Source organism: Podarcis gaigeae (genome assembly GCF_964106915.1).
Source record: "Podarcis gaigeae genome assembly, chromosome: 5".
In the NCBI taxonomy this organism is placed as follows: domain Eukaryota; kingdom Metazoa; phylum Chordata; class Lepidosauria; order Squamata; family Lacertidae; genus Podarcis; species Podarcis gaigeae.
In genome coordinates this window covers 30,226,890-30,246,273 of record NC_139681.1, presented here as the reverse complement: position 1 = coordinate 30,246,273, position 19,384 = coordinate 30,226,890, and the positions used below count along the sequence as shown (strand labels likewise).

Below are 19,384 nucleotides of genomic sequence, written 5' to 3'. Positions count from 1 at the left end.
AAGACAGAGTTATGGTTATGCAGTTGTAAAGTTACTGTCATGTAGAGATTGATCCCAGTCACATTTAAGTCAATGGCAATCCTCCACTATAATGATTACTGTGGCCCTAAAAAAATGGCATCAGTAAAAAGGCTGACTATTCAACATTTGAAAAGCACAGTAAGAGAAAATAGGGCTGAGATCCTAAGCACACTACTGACATGAGTAGAACCTGCTTTAAAATAAAGGTTTTAGGACTGGGGTGTTAGGCTCCATTGAAAAAAAATCCAGGCTGAAATGTAACCAAATGAAATTAGGTTGGATACTCTAATATTTATATTATGCACACGCTCGTGCACACACAAACACAAAATTAATTAACAAAAACTATTGTTAACAGAAATAAACCAGATGCATGCTGTAAAATCTGCTAGCTGTTCTGCTAGCTGTATTGTGCCGTACGGTAACATCCTGCCCACACCTTCCAGGGGTTCAGCTCTTACCTGTGTCTGGTTTCCTAAGAATCTGTAACAGTCTTAGAAAATTCACATTTTTATATGCTTGCACAGTAAGGGTGTGTGTGGAGCGATCAAATAAACAGATAAAGTATTACTATGTTTGTATTTGATAATATTTAAATGTATATGAACAGACCCTCTCAAAATATAGTTAAGGGTCATTATGACAAAGGCAGCCACTCCTCTGCCCCTTCCTCTCTTTGCATGTTTGAATATTCCAAACTCTACATGGCAAAGGGCTGCAAATTGCAAACATGCCCATTATTTGGTGGCCATCTCATTAGTAATAATTTTTTATATTATCTGTCATCAACGTTTAATATAAATGATTTGTATCTCCATCTGCAATAGAAATAACTGTTTTGATACTAACTGAGAATATATTGCAGACCAAATATGATGTGGCAACACCATTTGATGCATGTAGTATTGCATTCCTCCTCCCCACCAAACCAGCAATCTTGGCAGGATCAGGAGAATGTCAAGAGAGGAAGACAAGCGACAGCATATGGGAAGGTTATGTCCCCACCATTTTTTAGGATTAAGAATCCATATATCATTTCCTTGCCAGACATGTCCTAGTGAGGAGAGGTGTACATCTCCCTCAAAATGTCAAACATTAGAGGAAGACACAGTCTCCACACGTAAGTTCCTAGTGACTCAATCCAGAATCCCTTTTTCTGAAGTCCACACCACTAACTTCTTTGGCTATTGTTTTTAAGTGAGAGACAACATCTGTGTCTAAATGTCTGGAGGGAAGAATGCATAGCAGTGAACTCAAATTTGTTATGATATATGAAGTTGATCTTTAAATTCATTTTTCTTTAAATTCTTTAAATTCATTTTTCAAGGCACTGTACAAAATTTCAGAAAGCATACTATTAACAACAACAATCCAACTAAAACCACATTCACCTCTTTAAAACTGAACAGCAGCAATTAGAATATCAGCCGTAATTAATAAACCATATTGGCTACGAGTCCTGTAAGACCTGCTTCCTGCCTTGGGAAAGTGAGGCCCTAAATGACTCCAGTTACAGAAGCAAGTGCAAGTGTGCAGCCTGCAAAAGGTGTCCCAAAATATGATGGCAAGTGCACCTACTTATACATAAGAAAGTGATACTCTATTAAAATAGACTGATAGTACACACCTAGCAGCATGAAAACAGCCAAACTGTTGTTATTGTTGGCATTTGTCTGTCTCAAGAGACAACGAGTTGCTTTTATGGTAACATACTAAACCCACTGGAACTTGGTACTCCCTTAAGAGTCATCATCATAAAAGAAATCAGACAACATCACACTTGGGTTGTTCTCAAGTCGTCATACTTTCTGGGTTTTCAAGTTATTAATTATATGCTATCTGCCTCATGCACTGGCACCATTCCTAGAATTGGATGCAGTATTTCCATTAATGATACATGAAATCACTTCTATTTTCTTCATCATCTAAATAAGAGTTGTAAGGATGAATTGGTTAATATACGTATCCAAAAATGTTTTATCCCTTCCACTGGGGTGTGGGTGTGTAAGAAAAACAAACATGTCACGTTCCTGACAGCTCCAGCAACTGCAACTTGATCTATAACACCACACAAATAAAACAAAATACCAAAATGCTATTGCCCTAATCCAGCAAGGTAAATGTGTATGCCAAAATTACTCACATCTCTTGGTTCTGCCCACATGTCACCCTTTCCTCAAATCCTTCCACTGGCTTCTCACCCCATTTTGTATCCAGCACAAATGCCCTGTCCTTTAGGAAGGCAGAAATTGCTGTCTTACTCAGTCCAGATTCATAGTAGGACTTTAAACAAGGTTAAAAAAAACACACACATTGCCATAGGAGTTGGCGTAGTGCCCTGCCAGATATATTTTTTTTATAGTAAAAAATATTAATTCTAAAATACATTGCTCAGGAAACACATTATCAGAAACAATCACACTAACGGGGATTTTTAAAAAATGCAACCAGCTCCATGTACACACATCAGAAGTTCCAAAGTTCAGAATAAATTATCTCGCAAGAAAGGCAGGCAGCCTATCAATAGGTATTAAACAGGCACAGTTGGATAGTATGTTTTATGAGAGGAATTGATATGTACTTTTGTATTACGTATGTGCTGAAGCAGCAAGCAGTCATTTGATTAGTGGCTGGATTTTAAATTTAAACCATTGTTTCTTTTCACTCTGATTGCTTGCCACACTCCCTCTACTGTTCCTGAGCATGTACTACACTTTGTGAAACCTCACATCATTGCTCAAAGGGAGAAATCCAAAAAACAAGCATTAGTTTCAAATATTCAGTCTAAGGATGCTTTTGAATATGGATGATTTAACACCACCCAATCACTGCTGCTCCACTTTGAAGTGCAAATGGAATAACAACTCTGCTTCCATTTTCCCCAACACCAGATGTTTGTATGGGTTATTATCATTGTTTGCGAAGAAAGGCTAAATACTCCCTCCCCTTTTTACTGAATTCCTGGTCATGATCTGCATCCCACCCCATTTAAGAAAATAGTTTGATAAAAAGGCAATACTATTTGGAAAGGGAAGAGAGCCGCACCGTCTCCCCAGGCTTGCAGAGAGCTGCATGAAGCCCGGGCACGCTCTTCAGCGTGCCCCAGGCTTTGGAATGCAGGCAGTTCTGCGCAACCCTTCGGAGCCCGCACGTCTTCGAGCCGGTCTCCCAAGGGTTGCGCAGAGCTTCCTGAAGCCTGGAGAGCGAGAGGGAAAGCCTGCACTCGCCCCATAGGACGCACACACATTTCCCCTTCATTTTTGGAGGAGGAAAAAGTGCGCCCTATAGGGCGAAAAATACGGTAATCCCCACAACAATCTTAAGATGTAGGTTAGGCTGAGAGGCAGTGAGTGGCCCCAGATCATCCATGAGTTTCATGACAAAGTTGGGATTTAAACCCTGGTCTCTCAGGTCCTAGTCTAACACTAACCACTACACCACACCATCAATACCATCAGCAGCTGATGGCATTCAAAGGCATGCTGCCTCTGGAAGTGGAGGATTGCCATCTGTGAAGTGGGATATATGGCAGCTCTACTCACTAGTGATATTCACAGCTCCAATCACCTATTGCTTTGGTGCCATTTCCCTCCCCGCCGCCTTCTTCATTTTAGTAACAGCAGTGTTCCCACACAGCCCATCAGATATGACTATGGGTTGAGGTCACAAAGTTACATCAGAGAGAAAGCAATGTCTACACAGGAAGCATTGTATTGTACCTCACTCTACGTTAGCTTTGTTCACTCTCAGAAACATCAAAGCACTGCCAAATCTGATTTGCTATGTGATGGTGTTACCGTTCTTAATAAGAAGGCATTTGTAAAGAAAAAATGGTGCTAAGGACAAACAGGATTCACAGCAAAGTGCTGCCTTTAGGCCAGATATGCAAAAGCAGGTTGGCTAACTGAATGCATATGGTGGTGAGCAGGCTGGCTGTCTCTGCCAGCGAGACCTTCTTTCTAGTGCCACCAAGGGAATGGCAAAAAGTCTCCCTCGGATACCCAAAAGGGGTGTGCATTTGTTGTGTGGTGGGTAACATTTAATGAAAAGCACCTATAATTCCAGCTAATCCCTCCGTTTCCCGTTAAACAAACAACATATATCCCATGTACCCCACCACCACTGGGACGCAGGTGGCGCTGTGGGTTAAAGCCTCAGCACCTAGGACTTGCCGATCGAAAGGTCGGCGGTTCAAATCCCTGCGGCGGGGTGCGCTCCCGTCGTCCGGTCCCAGCGCCTGCCAACCTAGCAGTTCGAAAGCACCTCCGGGTGCAAGTAGATAAATAGGGACCGCTTACCAGCGGGAAGGTAAACGGCGTTTCCGTGTGCGGCTCTGGCTCGCCAGAGCAGCGAAGTCACGCTGGCCACGTGACCCGGAAGTGTCTTCGGACAGCGCTGGCCCCCGGCCTCTTAAGTGAGATGGGCGCACAACCCCAGAGTCTGTCAAGACTGGCCCGTATGCGCAGGGGTACCTTTACCTTTACCTTACCCCACCACCACAGAAAAGTTGCTTAAATGCCTATACTATAAAGGTAAGGAAGAATATTTTCCAGAGATTTTTAATTTGCTTCCTGAGCCAATGTGTTCCCTAATGCCTAAATTATCAGCTGAGTCACTATGACTGGGCAAAACAGAACAGGTCACAGCATTTAAAATATAGTCTGATATGACAGACTATGCATTAACATAAACCTTTTTAGACTAGTTAGTACATGTGTGACCGAGGAGAAAGCTCTCTAGCTATGAATTAAAGCTTCTTTTCCCAGTGATATGCATACGGTAATTGTTTTCTCCAACAAGGAAGAGCAGACCTGGCTCACAAGCTTAGAACGAATGATCTTTTAAAAAACAATTATTTGGGTAAGTCTAAGAAACTCTAATTAAGCTATTAGAAATCCTAAAGAGAAAGCAAAACAATAACCTTACTTAACAGCTGCTTACAACAGTAGCTGCCAGTTCCAATTATTAGAAAAAGATTGTGTGTATTTTTTTTTTAAAAAACACAGGTTGCAGTTCTAACGTTTTTAATTAAGATTTTATTGTCTATTAACATGAATGAGTTATGAGAGAGGTTGAAGAAATTGTTTGGCTTCAAGAGAATTGGTAGCTGAACAAATTTATGTGGGCCACTCAGTTTTAACTTAAACTGCATCATTACTTTTATCATTCACTAGGCTTTGTTTTCTATCAGTTCAAGCACTCCTGAGAAATAAATCCTCCACACTTAGAATGAATTTTGAGATTACAATTTGAACCAACCCTTCAAATTGTGCCATATGTACAGAGTATATGAAATATAAATAAATGAGAAGCTGTCAGTTTTGTCATTTTAATCTGGAAGACGCAACAGATTCATTTTATGATTTTCATTCAATTGTTCGTTGTATATGAAAAATAAGATGTGCTTTAGTTTGCTAGGTACCTATAGTGCCAGATTGCATGCATTTGTATCTTTGTATATTAGGCGGTGAACTGTTGATTTCTAATGTAAAGGCACCAGGTGGTGGTAACTGAAGTCTTTTGTTCAGATTGCTCTTTATAGAAAATCTATTAGGAGGGGCCTAGAGCGGAAGAAACGCTGTGTGTGAAGAACAATATAGAAGTTTCCCATAGTATTTTAGACGGAGAAGGACAAGGAAATAATGACCTTTACAAAACAAAAATATTTCCAGCCTATGCTTTATTGCAGCAGTCTTTCATTTTTTTTAAGCACCTTTAACGCCAGTCTGCATCACAGAACCCCTTTCTGTACTGTCTATTTCTTTCTCCTTTGCTTCTCTCTCTTTCTTACCAGAAAAAGAGTGCTGGTGTGATCAACATGCTAAAGAAAGAATATGGTGGGCTGGTCAGGGCTCAGACCATTTTTGGGTCCCAACCAGTGGCGAACCCTTGTGCACAGTGCACTAAACTATTAAGAGGGGGAAATTCAGACAGCTACCAACTTGCAGGGGACAGAAAGCAGCTGGTAAAGATTCAGGATTTTTAAGGCTTTGAGGTTCTGGCACTAGTACTAGTAAGCTGGTGCAAGAGTACAAAAGGGGTTCACTCCTTGACCAAGCCTGTGGTGGAAGCCAAGGGACAGACCTTAGAACTAAATGGTTGTTTAGTGAAGAAAACTGGAAGGGTAGCACAGTAAGGCTGCATCCATCTTACCATCCAAAATGACCACAATAAATCAGTGAATTTCACTTCTGAGAAACATTGTAAAGTCTAATAATATAACTGTGTTAGGTTATTTCCTAACCTCCTTAGGTTTTAAATATCAGTCATTTGACATGACCAGTATAATCACAAATATCCTAAATACTGGCACATTAAAATATTTTGTTTGGAATTTCACTAGAGATCTCCCCTGCCCTCCCCATCTGCTTCAAGTCAAGATACATAATACTCAGAGCCGGTCAAATTACTTTGGCACCTAAGGTGGGAAAATCCCACAAGTGCATGTTCTTCCCCCGTGACAGTAAAAATACCAAAATTAAGTAAGTAACTATCCATTTGCTGCCCTTTCATGATGTCCAAAATCAGCTGCTTCACTCCACCTAACAGTAGGCCCAGTCCTGCCCAGGGCAGCAAAGAAAGAGTATCTTCTGTGCACAGCATTGTGGACACTCAATTTACACTTCTACACAAACACACCAAGATGCATATGAGCTTTGGGGTCAAATATTAAGTCATTACTCAGTGGAAAACCATGGCAGTAAGAATTGTAAGGAAGGCTCTTATGAAATTATGGTTATGACAGCGGGCCAACAGATTTTAACATGTAAAAGTTCTAAGCAGGTGATAGTTGTTAAAAATTGTATCAAGTCTGTTGCCTATAAATATCTACTATTCATATGTCCCACACAATTTCTGTGGTCAGCTGAGGTTGGCCACTTGATAGCACTCTCCATGTGTCACATGCAAATGTAAAAGTTATTTAGAAAGTCACTCTTGCTTGCCACACCCTGGTTTAGGAACTTCCTTCCCCTGCCTATCAGGAATTCTCAATTGAGTAGTTACCGTATTTTTCGTCCTATAGGACGCACCTCATTTCTTTGGGGGGGGGAATGAATAAAAAAAAAATATTTCCCCCCCAGCCGCGGCTGCCGCCCCAAGCCTTGCGCACACCTGCCCGAAGCACGGGGCACCCTCCGGAGGGCTCCGGGTGCTTCGGGCGGCAGGCTGCCGCCCCAAGCCTCCCGCCGGGCGTGCAAGGCTTGCGGACACTCGCCGGGGCTGCAGGCTGCTGCCTGCAAGCCTTGTGAGCTTGCGGGAACTCCCGCCGGGCTTGCAAGGCTTGCGGATAGCTTCCTGAAGCCTGGAGAGTGAGAGGGGTCGGTGCGCACCGATGCCTCTCGCTCTCCAGGCTTCAGCGAAAGCCTGCATTCACCCCATAGGACGCACATAAATTTCCCCTTCATTTTTGGAGGGGGAAAAGTGCGTCCTATGGGGTGAAAAATACGGTATTTAGGGGCTGGGGAATATAAGTTTGTATATAGGCTGTTAATGTACATTTAAGAGTCTAGAGCATGGGTAGGCAAACTAAGGCCTGGGGGCCGGATCCGGCCATTCACCTTCTAAATCTGGCCCGTGGACGGTCCGGGAATCAGCATGTTTTTAACATGAGTAGAATGTGTCCTTTTATTTAACATGCATCTCTGGATTATTTGTGGGGCCTGCCTGGTGTTTTTACATGAGCGGAATGTGTGTTTTTATTTAAAATGCATCTCTGGGTTATTTGTGGGGCATAGGAATTCATTCTCCCCCCCCCCAAAAAAATAGTCTGGCCCTCACAAGGTCTGAGGGACAGTGGACTGGCCCCCTGCTGAAAAAGTTTGCTGACCCCTGGTCAGAGCATATTGTATGACACATTAGGGTGAAGATAAACATATATTCTAAAGTATGGTGGAACATGCGCTCACTGCATTTCGAGGTTCTTATTGACATGCGGAATGCATGTTTGAGGGTAAACCTCTTGGCTGGCCTTCACTCTTTTAAAAGGTAACATTTGCATGGGGTCTACCTGCACATACCTGAACGCATACACCTCTACAAGTGAACTGGTACCCTGGAAAATGGAGATTCAGAGGTCTATGCACATTCACTTGTTCAGAAATGAATGCCAGGAAAAGGATTCAAAATATTTAATTTTAGGGCACATCATATGTTGTTTGTTTTTTAGGTCATTTTGACGTACATAAACAATTAAGTAAATTCCTTATACAGTATGCAGAACTACTACAATGATTTATTTATTTTTAAATGCTGGGGAGTAGGTGGATTTTGGGAATCCTTCCTATGTTGAAGGGAACTACAAGAAAGCACTTTCTTTGATCCACAAATAGATAACCTGGCCTTACAGTTCAGACATCATAGCCTCTACGAAACTTCACAGTGTTGTGCACATGAAACACCTGACCATTGGCAACTGCCTTAGGAGAGGTACAGCTAGTACCACCAAGCTTGCAGCTAGAATGTAGAAGGTATCATCACTCACCAATTTTTCACTGTTCAGGATGAAATGAGGAACACGATGTTGGCTGGCTAATATGCTGACCTGGCTGGCTTTGGAAACACAAATAGGTACAAACAGGGAACAGCATTTCATTATTTTGATCACAACCTATGGCTTCATTCACTACTCCATTCTCTCACAAGAATGAGTGGCCAGTTATTTAAAATGTGTAGATCTGCCTCCTGGACCATAGCTTATATTCACATGGGTGAAAAGGTCTCTTTTCTGTCTTCCAGGATTTTTTTAAAAATATCAAACTGGTTTTCTGGGGAATGTCCTATTGACTTCTATTACAGTAGGAAAAGTATCCCAGGGAAGCTTAAGAATATTATGGTTCATGGAAGGGGTTAAAATTATTTCCATAATGAGCAGCTTTATTATGTTTGATTTTTTTTAATGGGGTTAAAGGATGCTTTTGGGAAACCTCTTCCTTCATTCCAGGAAGTTAAATATGGGAAGTCCTGTGACACTATCCCTGCTTTCCTTACATTGTTTTGGAACTGCTGCATGTGGACAGTGGCCCTAATTTCTGTAATTTGTTCACTATTCAAAGATCCAAGCAGTTGTGCTGCTTATTGTCCTGCTTGCCTCCTTAAACAAATATTCTATAGGTTTCTTTCCCTCCTGCAGTTTCAGTATTTCTTCTTATAGTCACATCCACAAAACATGTGACAACACATTAACATTCTTTCTATGTCTCCCTGCCCCCACTGTCCCCATTTCCCTCACTTGCAACTATTCCTGCATCATTACAGCACTCTTTATTCCCAAGTGAATATTGTGGCTTCTCAGAAATATTCTGTGACGGGAGAGGGAAACATCAGGGAAAATTCACTCTGGGAGCACAGGAAGAACAGGTTGTACATCCAATTTTTACTAGGGCTATGAACCCATTAAATTAAACTGAAGAGACTGGTTACATTTAAATAAATGTGCATTTACCTAAACCTCTAGATAGGCACACTGAAGGAGGTGTGTAAGGTAACTTCCAAGTTGATAAATGGCTACCGCTCATTGTTAGAAGAAAAAGAGAGAGCCCAGCTTTATATTTCTCCCTTATTGTACACTAGTCACACATCAAAACCATAATATTCTAAACAAATAGAAGAGGTATGTCCAGAACTGTCAAACTATTACTTTAGCTGTAAAGCTTGCTGCCCTAAGTTTTAAGGATAATCTCCTTCTATTCAATCCTTTTTCATGTGGTAAAGGCCCTTGAGGCAACTAGGCTTTGAACAAGCCCTCTCAACTCCATTACAAAAACATTTGAGAATATAAAACCTACCCCTTTATTTTAAAATTAAACTGCCTTCATCCCACTGCTCACCCCACCAATTCTCAAGTAGTAAACAACTCTTCTCTTTCCCTGGTGCTCTCACTGTAATATCCTCCCTACCTCCATCCCAGAACACTTGCCTGCAATGGATCACATTTAAGTAATCCATTGTGGAAATTTGAATAGAAGCCAGCTCAGCTCACCGTGAGGGAAGTGGTGTGACCTGCTTGTGTGTGAGTGAGTCCCAGGTCTTTCCTCTCCAGCGCCTCTTTCCTCTCCCCACTGAAGGCTACTTGCTTCCCTGCATGCAGTCTTGACAAAGTAGTAAGAAGGCTAATTTTAGGGTACTTCATCATAGTGCCATGCAAAGACATGGTGTCATTTCAAAATCAGCAGCATGCTTTGAGCTCCCTCCCCGCCTTTCCTGAATTGTGGTCTCACTTTTATCTACAGTAGGGCAGCACTTGGTACTTTGTGGCAATGCACATTAAGGAACTAAAGGAAATTTCTCAGGAGTAAGTTGCCCGACTATGGAATTCCCTCTTCCAGCCTCTACTTTATTGGGCTTCTGCTGCCAGATCAAAACAAAAACTTTAGACAACAGAGGGTGCTAAAATTATGAAATTTGTGAAGGGAAGGAAAAGCAGATGGATATGTATCCAGTGTAGGGACTGAAGGGGGACATCTGTCCCCAATATTTGTCTCCAGAATTGTCTTCTGGCTTTGCTAATTTATTTATTTAGTAGACTTCTAAACTGCCTACCATTTGAAAAGTTCCCAGGGCAGTTCACAGGTCAGTTACTAAAAGCACAATTAAATACAAAATAAACATCAAACCAACAATTTAAAAGAGTGCAAGCAGATATTCAATTACTGTCTGGAGAAAACACAGAAGACTTAAAACTCTCTGTAATCCAAGACCTCAGAAATCTAAACAATTTTACCAAAGGCCTATGAGAAGAGATGTGGTCTCCATTAACAGTGCAGTCCCACATGACCTGGAAAGCTGTCTGCGGACAATTGCTGGCTCCCTTGGCCTGAAACGAGATGAGTGCGTCACCATACAATCACCTTTGACAGGACTTAACCATTCAGGGGTCCTTTACCTTTTTACTTTTACCTTTTTGTCTGTTCAGTTCAATGGGGATTGCTCCCAAGAAAGTGTGCACAGGATTGACCCTGGCCTGAGCACTCACATTTGTTGGCTAAAACTTGCATCCAGAACATCTATGTGCTGCCACCTCTCTCCTTAAGACCTTTATCTAAACCCACAATTGCAGCTTAACATTTGCAGCTTAACATGATAGACCCTCACACCTCCTTCCCAAAGCCCATTGCCTCACTTACACCAAGGTGGCCAAGAACAACTATAGCACTATTCATGTGTTCTAATCTCTAACAAGATGAAAAGAGAACAGGAAACAGCATAGGACTCTGCCTTCCATTTCAGCTCTGTATAATACACCCCACACTGTTCAGGGCCCCTCAGTCCTAAGGACAAGGTTTTAGAAGTACGTAGGGCTATAGGGGTAAGGAGGGGGAGAGAAACGTTGGCTGGGTAAGCTGCCTTCCACTTGGGTCACCATCAGATACAGTGATACACACTAACATCAACATCACCTGCATAAGTACAACTGCAGGAATATTTTAAGGGAAATTTCTTTAGCTAAGAGGGCTTGACAATTATTCATTATGTATGAACTGGCTTTTACACTGTAGCACAGACAATTCAATAACTGATAGTACTGATAACTAAAGACTAGTACCCAGTAGAATGTAAAGATGTTAGCCCTTGCAGACTTGCAACAGATCTCTTTACTAATTATGAAAAGGCTTAAATACAAAAATGTCTAAGTATTCTTTAATAGTCAAGTATCACTTCTTGTCTACATTGCCACTTGTTTCCATAGGTCCTGATGGTAATTATGCTGTTGCTTTGTAGTGTAAGAGTCTGGTTCCCTCTGCCTGCAGGCAAAGACATTGCTACTTGAACAGATCGATATAATCACAAAACAGAGAAATGTACTGAGTTCTTTTTATTCAGATGTGCTGCCACTGATTGTGATTCATATGAGAGGAATTAAAAAAACAACAAGCATTCACACTCACCAGTATGGGAGGTAATAGGTAGGAACCAACTATTGCCCAAAGCAATGGCATCCTAGCTTTACAATTTGATCATTAGCTGCTAGACTTGTGAGAACTGAGAATCTTTTGAGACAACCATTACTATCCTCTACTAATTGATAATATTCCCTTATCACTTCTTTCATGTTTAAAAAATAAAAATGGATCCTCCAAACTCTAAATAATTTCTATGAACTGCAGCATGCTACTATGCTGTTCTGGCACTTTACTAATTTTTTTGGTGACTGTCTTTAAAGTTACTGTTACTGCTTATTTCAAAGTGCTTTTCTGTTATGCTTCATGTTCTGAAGATTTATGTGGATGTAATCTACCTGTCTGTATTACAGCTGTCCAATTAATTTTTAAACATGTAACACATCTAATGTCCACTGTACATACTGTTATGTACATACTTTCATGCCTCACAATTCTCTGCTGAGCAGTGTGCAAGATTCCAGGGGGTTCCAGGCACTCAAGGTCTTGTTCCCACTGAGAAGCAAGGCGCAGCAGAGGCTTTAGCATCTTTTAGAAATATGCTTTAATTACACATATTTACACCTGTTGAGGTGAAGGGGGTGCAGATCTTACAGCATTGTCATTTCAAGAGCAGCTTGTTCTTCAAAGCAGCCCAACATTGCAGACAGATGCTTCCCTACCAGCTCCAAGATGGCTCTGACCTCCAGCCCCCTCACATAGGGTTCTACCTACTTCATTTATTCTTTCCAGAAAATCCCTTGCCCAGGAACTCTGCCCCTTTTCTGCCCAGAGAAACCACTTTTCCATGTGGCCCCTGCTTCTTCAAAGCTCTCATTTCAAAACCAGCACAATTTTGTTTCACATCAAACCCCCTCCCAGACACCTTGGCAACCTTTGTCTGCCCAGGCCTAAGGATTCCTCTTTGATGGCCCATCAACACCTTTTGTCATGTTAACTCCTCTTTCCCAGGTTCTGGCTTGGAAAGGAAGCATAGCTTGCATTTTTCCACTGGCCTGGACTCTTACTGTACTCCAAATATTACCTAGATTCTGACTTCCGACTTCCATTAATTTATTGGGTCCCCTCCCCCCCCCCAAATAAACCCTTATAACATTATGAAAGTTTGAATAGGCAGCACAAAATTTACAACCTGATTCTAAATCACAAATAATGAGAAGTTCCAGGGGAAGTGCTAACTGCTTTTGCTTTGCTTTGGAGAGCAATGGAAACTGAGGATAATTTTGTAATATGTGCTTTGAAGGCAAACAACATACATTTCTAACCAGGCAACAGATCTGATACCTTGCATGAGATTCCTTAAGAGATGCACCTTGCACCCCAAGATGCTTGTAGCTTTCAGGTCAATTTTCTCTCTCCACCCTCTGGTCGAAAACCTGCTTCTTTTGCTCCTTCACATATACTGGTACTTCTTAATCTAGCATTTGCTAGAAATGAAATGTGTCACCTTCATAGTTCTGATCTCCAATTATTTCCTGACCATTTTCTCCTGTTGAGAAAACATTTATCAACCATCCTGGGTCATTAGCATGCAGTCTGCCTAACAAAGGAATGCCGCCTATAATGAAGAGGTTAATTAGACTGAGTTACAAAAGGAAAACAGATAATTTGGTTTAGCTTTTTAAAAAGCAAGTTTTGAATTACTAAGGACTCTCTAGCAGAAAGCTAGAGAAAAAAATCCTTAATAAAGAGCCTTGCATCACATTCAAACTTGCTACTGTACAACTATTCCAACAGAAACAGGTATATTAAGTGTCTTAGGCTGCAAACCTGAGCTTTCTTATTATTGCTTTACTCATACAGTTTAACCATTTAGTGTCAATTTAGCACTTTTCACTGCTTTATTTGAAACGTGTCTCCAATTAACCAGTGAATTAAAAAAATGTTAACTACTTTCCATACAATTGCCAAAACCACAGATGGCAGGCAGCATGTTAGAACAGACCTTCCCTTTTCCTTCTCACAGGAGGAAACTTCTCTCGTACTGCTGGTGGTGCCTGCTGTGACATGTGTGTGCGCATCATAGGAAAACAAAGAAACAAAAGAAGTCCATGGGCGCTATTCTTCAGAACTACTCCTCCTAGTCGTATGCAAATCTGTGGGAATCAATTACTGTCACAAAATTGTTTTTACGATGCCTTTAAGCCTTTAAGCCGTAGTATAGGGCATTCCTCAGCAAATATATTTCGGAGTTTTACAGTATTAACATAATAGTAGGCAGAAAAGGCAAGTCCCTGCACTGCCCTAAGACCATAGGAGGCAACTCCTAGGGGCTGAGGTCACTTTGGCCCCCCAATAAAAAAATTGAGGCCTCCCTCCCCCCAAATTAATGGGCATTGCCATTCAAATGGTGTTCACCCACTCCGTCTTGTGATCGATTATGCGGGGCTGGGCTTACCTCCCCCCCCCCCAATATTCTATATAAGGCGGCATCCTTTGCCTAGGAGCCTTGCAGTCTAAAATTGCGCTGGGCCCTGATCCTAATTTATTCAGAGGTAGGTGGGGGACTTACTCCACAGTGAAGTGGGTCCTACTGAGTTACTTAAAAATTGTGTGGAGACGTGAAAGGACCTGCTACCATTTCCCTCAACTTCTAGCGAGCGAGGCAGGGGGGAAATACAGTGGTACCTCAGGTTAAGTACTTAATTCGTTCCGGAGGTCCGTACTTAACCTGAAACTGTTCTTAACCTGAAGCACCACTTTAGCTAATGGGGCCTCCTGCTGCTGCAGCGCCGCCGGAGCCCGATTTCTGTTCTCATCCTGAAGCAAAGTTCTTAACCTGAAGCAATATTTCTGGGTTAGCGGAGTTTGTAACCTGAAGCGTATGTAACCTGAGGCAAATGTAACCTAAGGTACCACTGTAATAAGCAACCCCATCTCTCCCCCCTCAGCGAAAGCGACACGAGGGAAAAAGCTCCCCCGGGCCCTTTCCGTCCGCGGGGAGAAGAGCCAGAGCGTGCTTCCCACCTGCCTCGGCTGCTCGACGCAGGCGGGCCCGGCGCTTGCGCACTGCGAGGGAGAGCAAGCAAGGCGAGCCGGCGCTGCTGGGCCTGTTTTCTCGGCACGCGCGCGCGCCCGCCCGCCTGCCTGCTCTCCCGCTTCGGCGCTGCCGCACTCCGGGGCCCGCCTGGGGTGGAATCGTCGGGCCGAGTCAGCCCGGCAGCTTCCTTCGTCGGAGGAGAGAAGCGGGGGCGGACGCTGCCGCGCAGGAGGCTGCCGTGAGTCGGGCAGGGCAGGGCGGCCTTGCTGTGTGTTTTCCCGAGGGGGTCCACGCTGTGGTCGGGGGTGGAGAAGCGGAGGAGAAAGCGGGCTTTCTGGGCTGGTAAGGTGGTCCGCGGGAGAGCGCGGACCTCGGGGTGGAGCTCGGGGCCTGGAAGAGGGGAAGGGGAGGGTCAGCGGAGCCCGGCTGCCTGCGGGAGAGAGTTGGGGCTCTCCGGGGCCTCGGTCGGGGTGGGGGGCTCGGGGCTTCTCTTCAGCCTCCTCGTGATTCACGAAGAGGCGGCTGTGGGCGGAGGGGCAGCCCCGCCAGGAACGAGCCTTTTGGGGTCTGGTGGGGTTTGACAGCTGCCACTCGCCCCTCTTCCCCAGGGGTGCGTGAGGAAAAAGTGGGGCGCTCCACATGCAGGGCTGCCGAAACCTCCGGGGGGGAACGAACCCTGCTAAATAATTATATATATGTTTTTAATCCAGTCGCAGGCCTTTTAGATGAAAAACCGTTGTGTTGAGCAAATGCAGGATGGTGTGTTTTTCGTGACTAACACACCAGCAGCCTAGAATAGCCCAAGCCTACATACAGGTAGTTGGGTATATCTAAAGTGAAGACAATACAGTACTCGGTTAAATATATTTATATTCTTATTTTGTTAATAAGTACCCAGCGCTTACTGAGTGACCTTTGCATCATTGGAAGGGACATCTGAAGGCAAGATCTTTTCTTTTCTTTTTTACTTCTTAGTGAGCAGTTGGTTAGTTGGTTCATACAAATAAGAAACAAGTGATAGCAATGTTACGGTTTATTTATTTGCCACTGTTAGTGCAAAGGTTACCAGAGCTGTGAACTGCATAGTAAATTCAAATTAAATATACTTTAAAAGTACAGTAATTCAAAATAAGATAATACAGAAAACTCCCAAAATACCCATCTAGATGGGAATCCTAGTTAGCCTTGCTGCAGAAGTACTGTGGGCTTCTGTATTGAAATGAAAGATGAAACTTGAAAGAAGGAGCTTGAAATGAAAGTGAGGGCCCAGTTTCACCTCTGTTCAGGGCAATGCTCTGTCAAGGCCCGAAAGAGCTGACCTTACAGAAATTATGCACCCCAGCCTTTTATTCAAGTAGGTCCAGTAGTACTCAATGATGCTTACTTCCAAATAAGTGTATCTAGGATTAACTATGCTTCTCCTACATCTGGATGTTTACTAATGTCAAACTCTGCCAGCTTCACCAAAAATGGGGGGGGGGGGGACAAAAGAGCTACTGTAAAGTTGTTGGAGACTTGACTTGAGCCCTGTGTCAGAAGGTGCTCACTTTTTAATGCTACCTGTCCAAACACATAGCCTTCAGCCAATGCTTAAAAGGTTGACCTAGATAAACTATATAAGCTCAACTGGTTACTCAGTGGGTCTCATCATATTCTGTAAGGCTTACTTCCAAGTAAGTGAGCATAATATTGTAGCCACAGTGCTCCTTCATCCAATGATTCTTTTAGCGCAACAGTTCCTGTTAACCTAGAACCACAGAGATAGCAAATCATAGCATTTCCCTTCTCCTTCTCCCCATTAGACGTGCTTAAGGTATGTTGAGTGGCAAGTGGGTGTTTTGCAATTTATTTGGTACTAGTCAGAGTGGTTTCATAACTGCAGCTGCCAAGTCAAGAGTTACACACCCTTTGAAGGGTTAGTTTGGTAAGCCCCATCCATGGCTTAGAATATAAATCGTGTGTGTGCCTTTAACCATACCAAGTAATTTTCATGTTAGAAATAATTTGAATTTTTTAACTTTTATGGTGATGCAGTAGTTATACATGTGGATCAGGAAATTCTAGCAGACATATACATTAACTCCCTGCTACATTAAGTTGTGAGCTTAATGGAGGTAGGCATAAAGGAGATGTGTTTTGGAAGGTGCAATAGTTTGAAAACGGAAGTTGTGGTCCTTTTTTAAAAAACCATTTTGGAACTTGGCTTTGCACTGTTTTTCATCAGAGTTGACAGAAAGTAGCTCTTGTGTGTAAGTTTACCCTCCATATCAATGTGCTCTATGTGGGGCTTCCCTCATGCTTGATCCGGAAGCTGCAGTTAGTGCAGAATGCTACAGAGCATGATTGCTGACAGTAGTGACGCCTTGTCAACATGTAATACCTGTGCTCAGAGATCTGCCAATTTGCTGCTGGGCAAAGTGCAGAAAGAGTGGGGCAAAAGATGTGGATAAGCCCTTGGTTTTTAGACATCTGGCGATTTAGAGATATCTAGTGTTCATCCTTTATTAAGAGTGCATTACTGTGCTTCGTATAAGCGATGTAGCAACAATGATTCATACTGTAGGTGCTTCTGGAAAGCTCTAGGTTCATACAGTAAATCTTCAGAGTTATTGGGTGTATGACTAAAACAAACCATTATTCACCTAAATAGAAAGAAATACAGTAAAGCTTTGTCGTATTACGCCCCCCGCGCCCTTTCTAGTTCAGGAATTTTTGCTTTTTAATCTTCTAATAATAAAAATGTTTATACAACTAAATAGCATGGCAAGACAGCACAGCCTCTGAATTAGTGAGAGAATAAATTGGCTTGATATTGCCATTATAGTGTTCATCCTAGTGGATGATAAAGACTTCCTTGTATCTAGTGTTAAAAAATATTGATCTGGTTGTTTAGCCTCGTCATTATTGTTTCATGTCGATTCGTATTGTTTTATGCCAAATCCTATGAAATGGAACAGTACAAATTCAGCAAAAGAACTTAACTATCAAAGGTGAGCACAAAGAGGAGTGTCTTCTTCAGCATATGGTGAAAGCTGTACAGTGAAGACCCTAGATGCACCCCTATGGGAAGGAAGTCCATAATTTAGGGGCCACTACAGAGTAAACCATCTCCCAAGCCGCCACTTCACACTTTTAAGCATGGCAGAGCTACCAAGAGAGCTCCCTCTGCACATCTTAACACCTGAGAAGATGAGTATGGATAGAGGCTGTCTTTCAGATATTTAGGATCTAAGTTGATTAAAAGCAATGGTGAAAATAAATCATAGAAATATGCATAAGCGTGCTGAGAGCTATATAGAAAACTCTCTGGATCTCATTGAGTAACCTTGTGTTGCTGTGTGCCTGTTCCATTGCACTGAAAGTAGAATAAGCCCTTTTATTTTTTCTGAAGAAGGGTGATATATATTTTCTAGCACATTTTAATCTAATTATTATTTTTATTCTGTATTAAATTTCACTCCTGCTGTTTCTTTGAAAGGTGCCCAAGGCAGCAATTAACCAAACAATAAAACAATATAATGAAAATTGAAAGACGTGTTTCAAAACATTTAAAAACAATTAGTAGATCAAAAAAAGTTAAAACCGGTCAAATAGCCTCATATCTAATGATTTCAGGGTTGCCAAGAACTGCGAAATGTTTTTCACTTCCTCTTGCATTTTAATAATGAAGAAGACAGGCATACCTAACTGGGGAAGGGTATTCCACATATGGGGAACCACCACTAACATTACATACGCGTGCGCGCGCGCACACACACACACACACACCCCCCGCTGCTAGTTGGAGGGCCTGAATGGTTGATACTGGAGGAAGTGAAGATTTACCATGCTTTTTCAGCTAGGGGCTCTCTTTAAATTCTATTTTCAGTGATGAACGTAGGAAAAATGTAGGGGGAAAAAGTGATTGGGTTTGGAGAAATATGAATTCCCATAACTTTTACCTAATTATGTTCTTATAACATAGGTTAAATTTGCCGTGATTGGCATGGATGTCTGAAGGCCACTTTTTTACAAGTATGTTCCAGCTCTTGGCAGCACCATCTTGAGTGTCTAGTAAGTGTGCCTGGATTTTGTTAACTATCTTGCGGTTTTCAGTCTAAAGCTGCAATCCTCCTAGCTAGGAGTAAATCTCATGGAACTCAGTGGGATTTACTTATCAAGTAAAACATGCTTATCAATCAATCAAAACTTTATTAGCAAAGCCAACAGGCCACAGCTATACAAGAATTAAAAATAGAAATAAGGATAAAAGGGAGAAAAGAACAAGCAAAAGGAGGTCCGTCAGATGAACAAGTCTGTCACTCAGATGGTGGCCCTCAATTTCATAGCTCTTTCGATGTACCTCGCGACCTTCTCTGTTATCTGACTATCCGTATCAGATAAGAGGAAATACAGTGTGATGTCTGGTGAACGGCCGGGGTAGGAGAGAATGAGTGGAGTAATAATCTCATTCCTTAGGTCTTTGTAAAGGGGGCAGGATAGGAAG

The 19,384-nt window shown here is 42.3% G+C and overlaps 2 protein-coding genes across 19 annotated transcripts in view; one reads left to right on the top strand and one right to left on the bottom strand.

Annotated features, from left to right (window-relative positions):
* Nucleotides 1–10,124, bottom strand: part of MYPN (myopalladin) — a 67,363-nt gene extending 57,239 nt beyond the window's left edge. For 2 of the 6 annotated variants that reach the window (XM_083740578.1, XM_083740583.1), the window contains exons 1-2: nt 10,001–10,124; nt 8,504–8,571 (exon numbers count right to left, since the gene is read on the bottom strand). The gene's annotated coding sequence lies outside the window, so the exon portion shown is untranslated. The remainder of the gene's footprint in view (nt 1–8,503; nt 8,572–10,000) is intronic. The other 4 variants (XM_083740579.1, XM_083740571.1, XM_083740580.1 and 1 more) reach the window with 3 other exon arrangements.
* A 4,781-nt stretch (nt 10,125–14,905) lies between these two features.
* Nucleotides 14,906–19,384, top strand: part of HERC4 (HECT and RLD domain containing E3 ubiquitin protein ligase 4) — a 30,095-nt gene continuing 25,616 nt past the window's right edge. For 2 of the 13 annotated variants that reach the window (XM_083740282.1, XM_083740284.1), the window contains exons 1-3: nt 14,939–15,136; nt 15,609–15,714; nt 18,863–18,951. The gene's annotated coding sequence lies outside the window, so the exon portion shown is untranslated. Of the gene's footprint in view, nt 15,241–15,387; nt 17,889–18,862; nt 18,952–19,384 lie in introns of those variants that run through there. The other 11 variants (XM_083740286.1, XM_083740280.1, XM_083740278.1 and 8 more) reach the window with 11 other exon arrangements.